The 12,091-nt window shown below is 44.3% G+C and overlaps 1 non-coding gene across 1 annotated transcript; it reads right to left on the reverse strand.

Moving 5' to 3' along the window:
* Positions 1–317: 317 nt before the first annotated feature.
* trnas-gcu (transfer RNA serine (anticodon GCU)) lies at positions 318–399 on the reverse strand. Its single transcript has one exon. It is a non-coding gene; the product is annotated as a tRNA-Ser (tRNA).
* Between the last annotated feature and the right edge of the window lie 11,692 nt (positions 400–12,091).

Consider the following 12,091-nt stretch of genomic DNA (forward strand, 5'->3'; position numbering starts at 1 on the left):
ATTACTTCTCCTCAACGTCCTTCATATTTCATCTGACAAAACATTCATTAAGAATCCCTTTGCATAAACATGCACTTCGCAGCTCTCGGTATTTGATTTTCCTGGATGTCTTTCATACGATAAAACGTTCTCAGCACTGACTTGAAAAAGAAAATCGCGTTTCTTTTCATTATCACAAAGCAACCTCCATTTCAATGCAGTTTAGTTAAAAGGCACAAACTATTCTTGGAGATTTTATAATCGCGTCAATGCATATAAACTGACAATGGGAGTTCCAATCATCTGAAAACAGCACCATCGAAAGCCATTCATAGCAGTGATGAGGGTGGGATTCGAACCCACGCGTGCAGAGCACAATGGATTAGCAGTCCATCGCCTTAACCTCTCGGCCACCTCGTCACAGACATAGGGCAGGCTATGAACTTATCAATAATTGAAATGCGTAAATTATGCAGAGGAGCAGACATTTCTCCCTGGTGTTGGTGAAATGAGAAATAACACAGTACGGTTCCAAGATGATGGTCTGACCCCTGGGTTGTGGGGCAAGTGCACTCCCACTGTCACACTATGCACACAGTGATCTGAACAAAAATGAGGAAATGAATATGTAACAAGGACTATTGAATTCTGTGAAGATTTGAAGTCAACGGAATGAAGAACCCGAGACAGCAGGAGGTGTTCTTTCAATAAAGAGTTGGACAGAGCTCTTAAGGATAGTGGAATCAAGGGTTATGGGGATAAGGTAGGAACAGGATACAGATTGAGGATGTTCAGCCATGATCATAATGAATGGTGGTGCTGGCTCGAAGGGCAGAATGGCCTACTCCTGCACCTGCTGTCTATTGTCTATTAAACTGCCTGTCAGGAATTGTTTTCCAGACTGGAGGAGAGTGCATATTGCTCAATGTCATTATTCGGAAGACCCAATTTCCGCTCAGATGTTTTTGACACGCACTTGTGTACAGAACAGACATTTTCAAAATCCAAAATATGGCGAAACTGACAACTGAAATCAACAATGCAAAACCTTGATGTGTATCATTTTCCTGGGCCGTGTGACACCAAGTCACTGTATGATCACAGCAACACAGTGAGCAAGTGTCAGAAGGAAAATGAGTGCAGTGCCAGAGCGCATGATGGGAGCAGCGCGTGACACACGGGGAAGTGCATATCACACAACAGGAACACTTCCCAAACAGCGGAATGCGGGGGAAGGATTCAGAGGGGGTTTACACTTTGAAAATTGATGCCAGAGACACAATGGAGATCTGTCATTGAGTCCGTTCAAGATGAAGATTTTAAGATTTCTACAGATGCAAAACAAAATAAAAAGATCATGAGTTGGTGAAGGCAAAAGATGGAATTGTGCGTTTCATCAATCCACATCTTTACAATGCGTACCACACCAATTTCCTCACTCGGGGACAGAACCACTGGTGAAGATGATCATATAATCCCCGTTACTAGCCATGGAATCAGAGAAACTCGGTTTCCCAAACGTTAAGGTAAAACCAGGATTGTTGAGGTAAGCATTAATGTGTTGCTCCTGTGCTGAAGGTGACCAGTGCACAGTATCTCTGTTTCAGTATCGTGGGCTGTGCTGTGCCGAAGTTGGAATTTTGAGCCTCACATGGAGCAGCTTCAATTGTCGTCGTGTTGAGGAGTACGGACAGAAGGTGATATTGAGCAAAGCTAAGTTTATGGGAAAATACCCGTGTTTGTGGATTGAGAAACAACCTTTTCTGGATAATGACTCCTTGATCTACAAACATACTGCAAATATCTAAAACGTGAAGAGACGTATGTGGAGAGAGAGCCGAAGGTGATTTTTCAGCAGATGGATAACGTTTCCCATGTGCACTGCGTTAAATTCCGGGAAAATAGATGTTGAACTGGTTTCATGTTACACAGTTTGTTACAAACTCACAAAGGTTATTGCAATAATAAAAACAGAAATCACATAAGACCGTTTGAATATTGTATTGAACTGAATTTTGGTCTGAGCATATTTTATCTTCAGTGGCATGCTGCAGAGAAGTACAGAGGGTTAACAACACAAAAGGACAGATTCTTCTTGGTGGATTTCTTGGGTGGAGTTAAGAATGTACGAAATATAAATAACATCATGTGAATGTGGTTAAGTCTTTAACGTAGGTGTTGCGTCTCCAAGTGACGATTCAATTTCTACTCATTAGGATATCACTTCCGTCTGCCATTATTTTATGACATCAGCTCCATTTACAGAGTTTCACCTTGAATAATACGCCACAACGTACCAATCCATGAACTTGTTACACTGAGTCTTATTCAGTTGTACGGGTTCATGAAATGTCTTTGTGTCTGAAGTCAACCAAATTCGAAATTGTTACGCAACCACCCTGACTTTCACTCAATGATAAATTCTCTCCTTGTATGTTTGTTCGTGTATCTTTTAAAACACTCTGAAGTCAGCTTCTACCTTTTATTTTTGGAAAGTCGTTCACGATTTAAATAACTCTATTGAGTGGAAGAAACTCTCATCCAAACTTTTCTTCATCATTCACGAATGGTTTTCAAGCTCTAACGAAAGTTATTGATTGACTGGAAAGAGGGAATTTCCACAATTTACTCATTCAAACCTCGCGTTATGTGAAAATCTCATTTGTTTACATCGAACTTGCGTGTTTCTGCTCCAGCATTTCCAAATCTCGTGAATAAACCCCTTCATTCTTTCTATCATCCCGTTTGTATCCTTTCTGATATTTTTATGTCTCAGTGAACAACGTCACTTGGCTTTCTAATATTTTGCTATTCAGGAAACAGCGTCTGTGCTCTTTCTAACTTCTTCACATGTTTTTGGTGGAGAATGAGGACAAGGATTACACACAATGTTCCCACTGAGTGTGATCAAACGATTTTACCGTTACACTATGAAATTTTTGCTTTTTAAATATGACGCCTCTATTTATAAACTCCAGTAAGGTAAATTACTATCTATCCTGTTCATGAACATCGTCTCCATGGAGACTAAAATTATCTATCACTTCCTTTATTCTTCCACGGAATGTCTGAAAGGTTTGTAAGGCCAACATATCTAAATCCCCGTTTCCGGATTCAGTCTCAGCTATTTCTAAAAGGCGACTGAAGTTCAAATCCTTCATAGTGTGTCTCCCGTCATTCCAGTGCAGACTGGTTCTGGACAGGAAATGCCATCACAAAGGCCACCGTGGATCTGAAATCAACAGTTTTCACATAGTAATTGTCGTAGCTATTGTGTATCGTCTGTACATGTTCTTGTTCAATTTGTTCATCATTTCATGGGTCCCTGTATTGAATTCTACCGAATGATTAATTTGTGAAAGGAGACATTCCCTTCACCACTCATTCGAAACTCCCTGGAACATTGAAAGATTCTACTCATACGCTTCCAGAGGACAGTCCTGCCATTACTGGGATGAATCAGTGAACATTCCCCACATATCCTCGAAGGCAAGGATTTCCTTTTCCATTTTAGGAGATCATGACAACACTGAAACCCATGTGTGCGTTCATTATAACCAACACAGTTGCAGCAAGACTTGAAAACGAAGATTTTGCAATCTGCTTGCATTGATTGTCCCAAACATTACATTCCATATTGTGGTATGTTTGTGGATGGAAGCACTTTCTGAATCTTGAGCCATTACATTTCAGTTTTGTGAAGAAATTATCATGCGCTGTTCTCTCTTTCCCTTTCAGTTTCCCGTTTTATATCCCGTATTTTATCGGTTTATCTTAAGTTTTCAAAAATTTCAATCAATCTCGCTCCTGATTACCAATCCGAGAGAATGCCACAATTTTGTCAATTTATATGCAGTGCAGCTGTCGGGCGCGATGACCAAGTGGAAAGGCATTGGTCACGTGAACCAAATAAAAGGAGCCGGCTGGTGGAACCTGGCCATTCCATCACAGTCATATTTAAAACATTTAACGTAATCTTTAGCCAAATCATATTGGCAGAAAACAAGAAAACAAAAATGAAAAAAATTGCTGATGTTGAAAATCAAACAAAAACAGTCGTTTCTGGAATATTTCAGGACGTCTGGCAGCATCTGTGGAGAGACGGACCCAATGGATGTGAAACGTTAACTGTGATTCATCTGCAGAGATGCTGCCAACACACCTGTGATTTTACAGCAATTTCTGTTTTTGTTTCAGATTGGCAGATTTTGTCGCAGTTCATGAGAACAGTGCTCATTAGAATCAAACAAACAGCGTGGACCTGGTCGTGTGAAATGAGACAGTAATAATGAATGAGTGGAGAGTGTTGTACTGGAAAAGGACAGCAGGTTAGGCAACATCTGAGGAGCAGGAGAATGGACGATTTAGGCATAAGCCATTCATCAGGAATTAGGCTTGTGAGTCGGGCAGAGGAACAAAGCTGAAGCCAGGTGCCAACTCGCAGGCACCTTCTCGTACAGACCACGATCACAAACTCTCCTCCCCTCACCAAACCATCATCTCCCAGACCATCCACAATCTCATCACCTCTGGGCATCTCCCATCCACAACCTTCAACCTCATTGTCCGTGAACCGCGCACTCCCCGATTCTACCTTCTTCCTAAGATTCACAAACCTGACTGCCCCAGTCGACCTATTGTCTCATCCTGAGCCTGTCCCATCCGAATCATCTCTACCTACCTCTCCACAATCCTCTCTCCCTAGTTCAGGAAATGCCCACTTACATTCGTGACACACCTATGCACTTCACCTCCTCCAAGAATTTCGTTTCCCTGGCCCCCAACGCGTCACCTTCACCATGGACATCCAGTCCCTATACAAATCCATATGTCATGTCAGAATTCTGGAAGCCTTCCTTTTCTTAATCTCACACCATCCCAACCAGTACCTTTCCACCGACATCCTCATCCACCTGGCTGAACTGGTCCTCACAATCAACAACTTCTCTTTCCAATTCTTCCACTCCCTCCATCGAATCTGGTAGCCATCGGCACCCGCATAGGACCTAGCTATGTCTGTCTGCGGGTCAGATACGCGGAACTGTCCATCTTTCGCAGTTGCACAGGCACCATGCTCCACCTGTTCCTCAGCTACATTGATGAATGTTTGGGGCCACTTGGTGCTCCAACGAAGAGGTTGAATAGCTCACCAAATTTACCAACACCTTCCACTCCGACCTCAAATTTATCCAGATCATCTTGGCAACTTCCCTCAGCTGCCTGGATCTCTCCATCACCGACTCTGGCGACTGACTAATTACAGACATGTACTACAAGCACACCGAATCCCACAGGTATCTAGACTACATCTCCTCCAACCCTATCTTGTGTAAGAACGCCATTCTTTATTCCCAATTCCTTCACCTCCAGCGCATCTGTTCCCAGGATGACCAATTATGTAGGAGGTAGTGTAATTTTTAAACGGTTAGCTGCCTTTTAGTCTTTTCTACCTCATAGTAAACACAAGCAGACACTCGAAACTGTTGCCGGACCTCCCCCACGTTTATATGAATGAAACAGTTGTAACAGCTTTCCTCGATAGTTGAGAGACCGCCGTTAACCACAGTTGTACAACATCATCCATATAAGGGAAGAACGGGAAGCTCAAACACTGATTGGCCAAGTGAATAACAAAATAATCGCAGGCACCAGAACCCAAATAAGGAAAAGAGTGGGGAATCCGAGCACTCGTTGGTCAAGGCAGCAGGAGGAGACCCAGCCCACATATACATGTATATAATGCGTGGAGATTACTATGCTTGTGTGTGTGTACCTTTGGGAACAGCACCCGACTTTGCAAAGTTGAATGAAAAAGTTTTGGACAGACTCCTCCGTGTCTTTGTTCCTGGGAAGGGAAATAAAAAGTGCCGTAGATGGGGCTGGATAGCCACGTATCTCGCACAATTACTCCTCAGAAAGAGCCAGTTGGTCGCCTTCTTCCACGATCACAAATTGCTTTCCCACGTGGTTGACAGCGCCCTCGAGTTCATCACCTCCATTTCACACAACACCACCCTTGAAGCCACCCCTCTCAATGCAACAAAGACAGAACCACCTGGTGCACAACTTACACCCCATCAAACTCCGCATAAACGCATCATATTTTGCCACTGATGCCACCTCCAATCAGACACCATCACCAGAGATATATTTCGCTGCCCAGCACTGCCAACATTCCCGAAAGACCATTCCCTCCATGACCCCCTCTTCAGGTCTACACATCCACCCACCAGCCCACAATCCTCTCCTGGCACCATTCACTGCCACCAAAGGAAGGGTGAAACAAGCACCCACACCACTCCCCTCACCTCAGCCAAGGCCCAAATTGATCATTCCACATCCATTAGAAATTCACCTGTACAGCTACCAATGTCATCTACTGAATCCGTTGTGCCGAGTGTGGTCTCCTCTACATCAGGGAGACAGGACATCTTCTTGCAGGTCATTTCAGAGAAGATCTCTGGGACACCCGCACCCACCAACTTCACCGTCCCGTGGCTGACCACTTCAACTCCCCCTCCTACCCCATCAAAGACATACAGGTCCTGGACCTCCTTCACTGCCAAACCGTTACCACAGAACGCCTGGAGGAGGGATGCCACACATTCCAGCTTGGGACCCTAACACCACACGGGGTAAATGTGAATTTTAAGAGTTACCACATTTCCCCTCCCCCAAGCCCAAGCCTTCAACTTGCCACCGCCCTCTCGACCCATTCCATCACTGCCATTTCTGACCTATTTTCTTCTCCCTCCTATTCATCCATCTATTACTTTCCAGCTATTTCCCCTCAGCCCCACACTATTTCTATTTATCTCTCAGCACCGACTCACAAGCTTTATTCCTGATGAAGGGCTTAGGCCTGAAACTTGAATTCTCCTGCTCCTTGAATGCTGCCTGATCTGCTGTGCTTTTCCAATATCACACTACGATCTCCAGCATCTGCAGTCCTAACTGTATCCTTGGAATTATCAATGATCTTAGAGTGAATACATCCCTCGATTGCAGTGATCACAGTGTGACTGAGTTTTCCATTTATTTTGGGTGAGGGCAGGCTGGATCTGAGATGAGCGCTTAACATCTAAACAACGGGAATGGTATCAGATAGCGAAGTTAGGGCGGGCTGAAGTGAAGTAGAACATTCTGTCAGAAGATGGGTCAGTACAACTGCCGCACCTCACCCAGACTATAAAAGAATTGCAGGAGGAGAAAATCAACTTCAGTGCAGGCACAATGACAGGTAAAGTGGAAAAGAGACAGTACAACACACTGAGGTGCAGTGGAATTAGAAATGTGAATTTATTCGATATATAAGCTAAACCTTTACAAATGGACTGCCCTCACATTGGAAAAAGGAATTTGCTGCAGTCTAACGGCGATTTTGCCTGTGACATCACAATGTTGAGAGACACTGACATAGTTTCTTCTGTAGCAGCGTGGCCTAGTGAAATCATGATCATCCTATCAACCAGAATTCAATACTTCAAAGCTCTCCTCTGCGCTGTACAACTTCTTTGCTGCTCCTGTAGTCAGATCTCAATCGCTTCACTGTGTATCTTCTTCTGCTTCCTGCTTCACGGAAACACTTGAAACGTGAACAAATCCACTTTCCACTTTCACCAATCTTTTGCAACTTCCGAGTTGGCACAGGTACGAGTGACCGATTGGCCTTCTCGAGCGCTCTCACTCTGGTATGATCTGAATGATAAAGTGGACTGTGTCTGATCTGCAGAATGTCCCCACGCGGGACGGTGCTGTTTATCCCATCCTCGGGGACTGAGCTGTCTCTATTGGCAGAGTATTCAGCCATTTCCCTACACTTTCAGGCATTATGAGATGATGTAAGTCCGGATATGCTCGGAAGCTTCCTCTCACGGGCACAGACAGGTGCACGAGCGCCGCTGGAACTTAGCAACTTTGATTGTGAACTTCCTCCAAATATCATTTATTTGAGAGAGAGAGAAACGTGCTGAGCTGGTGGGAAAGAGAGAAATGGGCTGTGGACTCTCTTCCCTCAGTAAAATTCAAATCAGTACATTTTTGTGCTGCCCATTTGATGTTCAGAATCAATCTTCGCAGAACAATCCAGCGGAAAGGCTTCTGTTTCAGAGGCGTCGGTTTCTTTGCTGCAATCGGGCATCAGTTCTCATCTGAGTCCCAAATGTCCCAGATGAAGCGGCTCCGTATGAAACCCTCACTCACTGAGAACCATCCCCACAGCCAGGAGCTGCGGGGCTGCAGGCAGTCCAAAGTGGAAGGGAGGATTAAAAATGAGCCATTATTTCACCCTCAGCGCCTCTGTCACAGAGACAGGGAGAGGGACGGCTGAGACGTGTGACGTCATTCACGTGCCGACAGAAGCCGTTCAGCCCATCGAGTCCACGGCAAATCTCTATCGCTTGCTTCTCTCTGAGGTTATTCATCATCAGTGCTGCTTGTCCTAATAATAAGGAACTGTATCTGACTCGAAATGCTGTCTCCGACAGACTGAACCACATGTCATTCACGGCTGTTCATTTCACCGGAGAACCCTGCTGTGTGACACAGCGTGGGGAAGAACTGCAAGGCGTCAGGGCACGGTCCACACCACAACTGATTTCTCTCAACTTCGCCAGTGTATTCCCAACTCAGTCAAGTGACTTTGTGAATCAGGTTATAACAGACCGACAGAGAACAGCAAAAAAATCTTCCATAACTTCAAACGTGTGTTTCCTCAAATGTATAAATGTGGCGGGTGTATCTATTTCAGATACCATTGAGTGACAGGACGCATATGGCTCATCAATATGTAATGCGAAGAACGGAGCACGGTTATAGCGAAACACTGGCGGTGGTAGTACACACACTGAAAGCTGGAATAGTCATCGAGCAGAGGATGCTTTTCATTCATTAATTTCTGGATTATGCGCCCACCACGATCCCTCTCTCCGCTCTGTTATCGCTGACCACAGCGGTTTCCCGTAGTCTTCAGGTTTTTGTAGCATGTACCTACGAGGATGACGTTAAAATATCTTCACTGTTATTGTGTGATACACTGTGGCACAGATGTGTCCCGGCTGTGTCAATATAACCACCCTGTAACTTGCCCAATTCTGCTGTTTTATTTGCAATTTCAATCAGAATCACAAAATGTGCCACACTGCAGACTGAGGACATGCAGCCCACCTTCGCTCTCCTGGCCCCACGCAATGAGGAAATGACTGTGTTTTGATTGATTGATTGATTGTCACATGGACCTAAGTACAGTGGAAAGCGTTGTTTGCGATGGTAAAGTCGGATCATAGTCATCAAGGACATGCAGATCACAGCGTGAGGAAGCCATAATTTGGCCAGACTTAGGAATTCAGGTTACTCCGTATCGGACGTGCGCTCAGCAAAATCCACATTGGAAAGATCAGCATTATTTCAAGTTCGACAATTCATTTCTCAGAGCAGCAACGGCCGAGAAGAAGCGGTTCTTGAACTTGCTTGTGTATGTTTTCAAGCTTTGGAATCTTTATCTGAAACCGATCTCATCGAAATCATATCTTCACAGTCAAAAATAAAGTAGTGTGCAAAGTTCCAAGGGTCATCCGCAATGTGAACGCGAGAGCTCTCGCACATATGTCACCTGTCTGAAGCAATGTCACAACCGAGACAAATGAGCCAGAACGGCGCCAGACATGGTACCCAGAAATCAGGTGAGTTTGTTGGTTAACTAAGGCTATTTCTGCTGTTTCGGAGTGAAAGAAGCACAGAGTTTTAATAACAGCTCCTTTCCATTCTGACTCGCTTCTCCCAGGAGGCTGTCCTAGGGGCTTTCCCGGAACAGGGCGGTCTTCATTGAGAACTGGACGAACTCATCCTCCATTGTCACGCAGTATTAGTGTCGAGCAGCTTGAACGCGGTCTTCAGCTCCCGATCAAACACGGGTTTGTGGAGCGGGGTAGGGGTCTGGCGGGAGTGGGAAGTATGGGAATTCTGGAAAGGTGTAGAAAAGGGAGATCGTGCATTCACAAGAAATCATCTTCTTTTTGGAACCATTGTCCAAATACTGCCACCTGATAGAGCTAGAACATGCAGAACTGCGAGGAAAGAGTGAATGTCTCCCCATTATTCAGGAACAGTGTCTGTGCTTCTCGAAGTCACAGGGAGGCTTCTGCTATCTGAATCAGCATGGGATGTTACTGCAGCGAGTCCCGTCGCTCACGCACCTGCTGTGTATACATTTTTCCACGTTGCCTCCAGTTCACATCAAAGATTTCACAGCTCACATCATCCTGGAGTGACAGGGAAGAGAAGGAAGCGATTCAGACCATCATCTTAACACAACCTCGGCATAAATTGGATGTGGGAGAGCGGACAGCCTCGACTGGTTCCAGCATTTACACTCTTGGTCCGTGTGGCAACACAAGCAGGAACCAGGAACTGTTTATCTTGCTTCTTAAAACAGGTGATTAAATTTTGAAGAGCATAGATATTTCTCCCTGGTGTTCATGAAATGATCAAGACCAGAATACGGTTCCCTGAGTATGGTCTGACTTTTGGGTTATGGGCCCAGGGCACTCCCACTGTGATATTCTGTTCACAAGATCTGACCACATGGAAAGAAATAACACAGTGACAAGATCGATTGAATCGGATTCCGTGAAAAAACAGAAGCCGATGGAATGAAAAGCGCCATGAGACTGAGAATATCACAATATATGTGATGAAGCTGTTTTCCAGACTCGAGGAGAGTGCACAGTGCTGTTTCCAGGGGTCAATATCTGGATAAGTAGACTGAATCAGCATCGGCTGTTATTGTACTGCATCTTTTGTACAATGTTGCAAAAGCACGAGCCTTTTCTATCGAGGGGACAACTTCAAAATCCTCAATGATGCAAAACACACAAATGAGGTGAACAACAAAGCAACTGCAGAAACTAGTGTTACGTCATGGGGTAAACGCGCCTGCTCAATTTTCGCTCAAATTCGTTCTCTGTCAAATTCCTGAGCTTGAGATTAGAACAGTGAATGGGCTATGTAATAAAAACTGCTCGAATCTCACAACTTCAGTATTTAATACGCCCCTACATGTATGTCTGAAACAGTAATCGATCCCTCACTGTGTTACTTCAGCACACATCGAGAAAAAATAAACATAAGAACAACAGTCACGTATGTGACAGGGGTTTGACCCGATGCTGCTGCAACCAATCGATTCAGCTGTAATTAAAATTGTTTCCACCTTCCTGTGACGGTAATAAGATTGCACAGCTTAGTGGTGAGTTTTCATGCGTTGAATTGGACCCAGCATCCTTTCTCAGGATGAAGTTTACTGGGATATAAAGGCATAGTGAAAGACACGGTAGAGTTTAATGGAATATAAAGACGTTAGGAAGGACACGGTCAGAGTTCACTTGATACAAAGTCGATAGAAAGGACAGACATGAAGCTTGCTTTGAGATAACACCACTAGAAAAGGAAAGAGCAGATTTAATGGGACGGTGAGATAGATAAAGAATCTTGCGGGAGAAATCAGGAAAGACTTAGCAGTGTCTGAAGGGAGGTTATCCAGCAAATTTGACGTTGGTAAGAATAACGCTGAGGGAAATTCCTTCGTTAAGGCGAACTTCAAAACCAACGGGGAATGATGAAGAAGTTTGGAGCAGATTTTTTTTATTCTGAGAATTATTGAAATCGGAGATGAATTTTCAGAAATAAAATCATTTTAGGAGCTGATTCCATTATATTTCAAAGGTCGTGTGCAGACACACAGGGACTGAATTTAACAACGATAGAGATTCTGGGCTGCCTGGATGGCGAGGCAAAAGGGACACACTCTCGAAGTGGATAACGTTCATCGGAATGAAATTGCATAATACCTGCATCTGAAAATGCTACGTATAAGAAGAGCTGCTGGTGTTGATAGGTGTTGCAGCTTATTCTACATGAAATATTATATATTGTAAATACACTGAACTGTTTTGGTTTAGCTCTGCATTGGATGGAAGTCGCTTAGCTCAGTCCGCTGACTAACTCGTTTTGAGAAAAGTGAGACCAACAGCATGGGATTAATTCTCTCACTGTCTCAGGTTTGCATAAGGATCATCATCTACCCCGCTCTCCTGACCTGTAATATTATGGTGCC

The sequence above is a fragment of the Chiloscyllium punctatum genome, chromosome 13 (assembly GCF_047496795.1).
Source record: "Chiloscyllium punctatum isolate Juve2018m chromosome 13, sChiPun1.3, whole genome shotgun sequence".
NCBI lineage: Eukaryota > Metazoa > Chordata > Chondrichthyes > Orectolobiformes > Hemiscylliidae > Chiloscyllium > Chiloscyllium punctatum.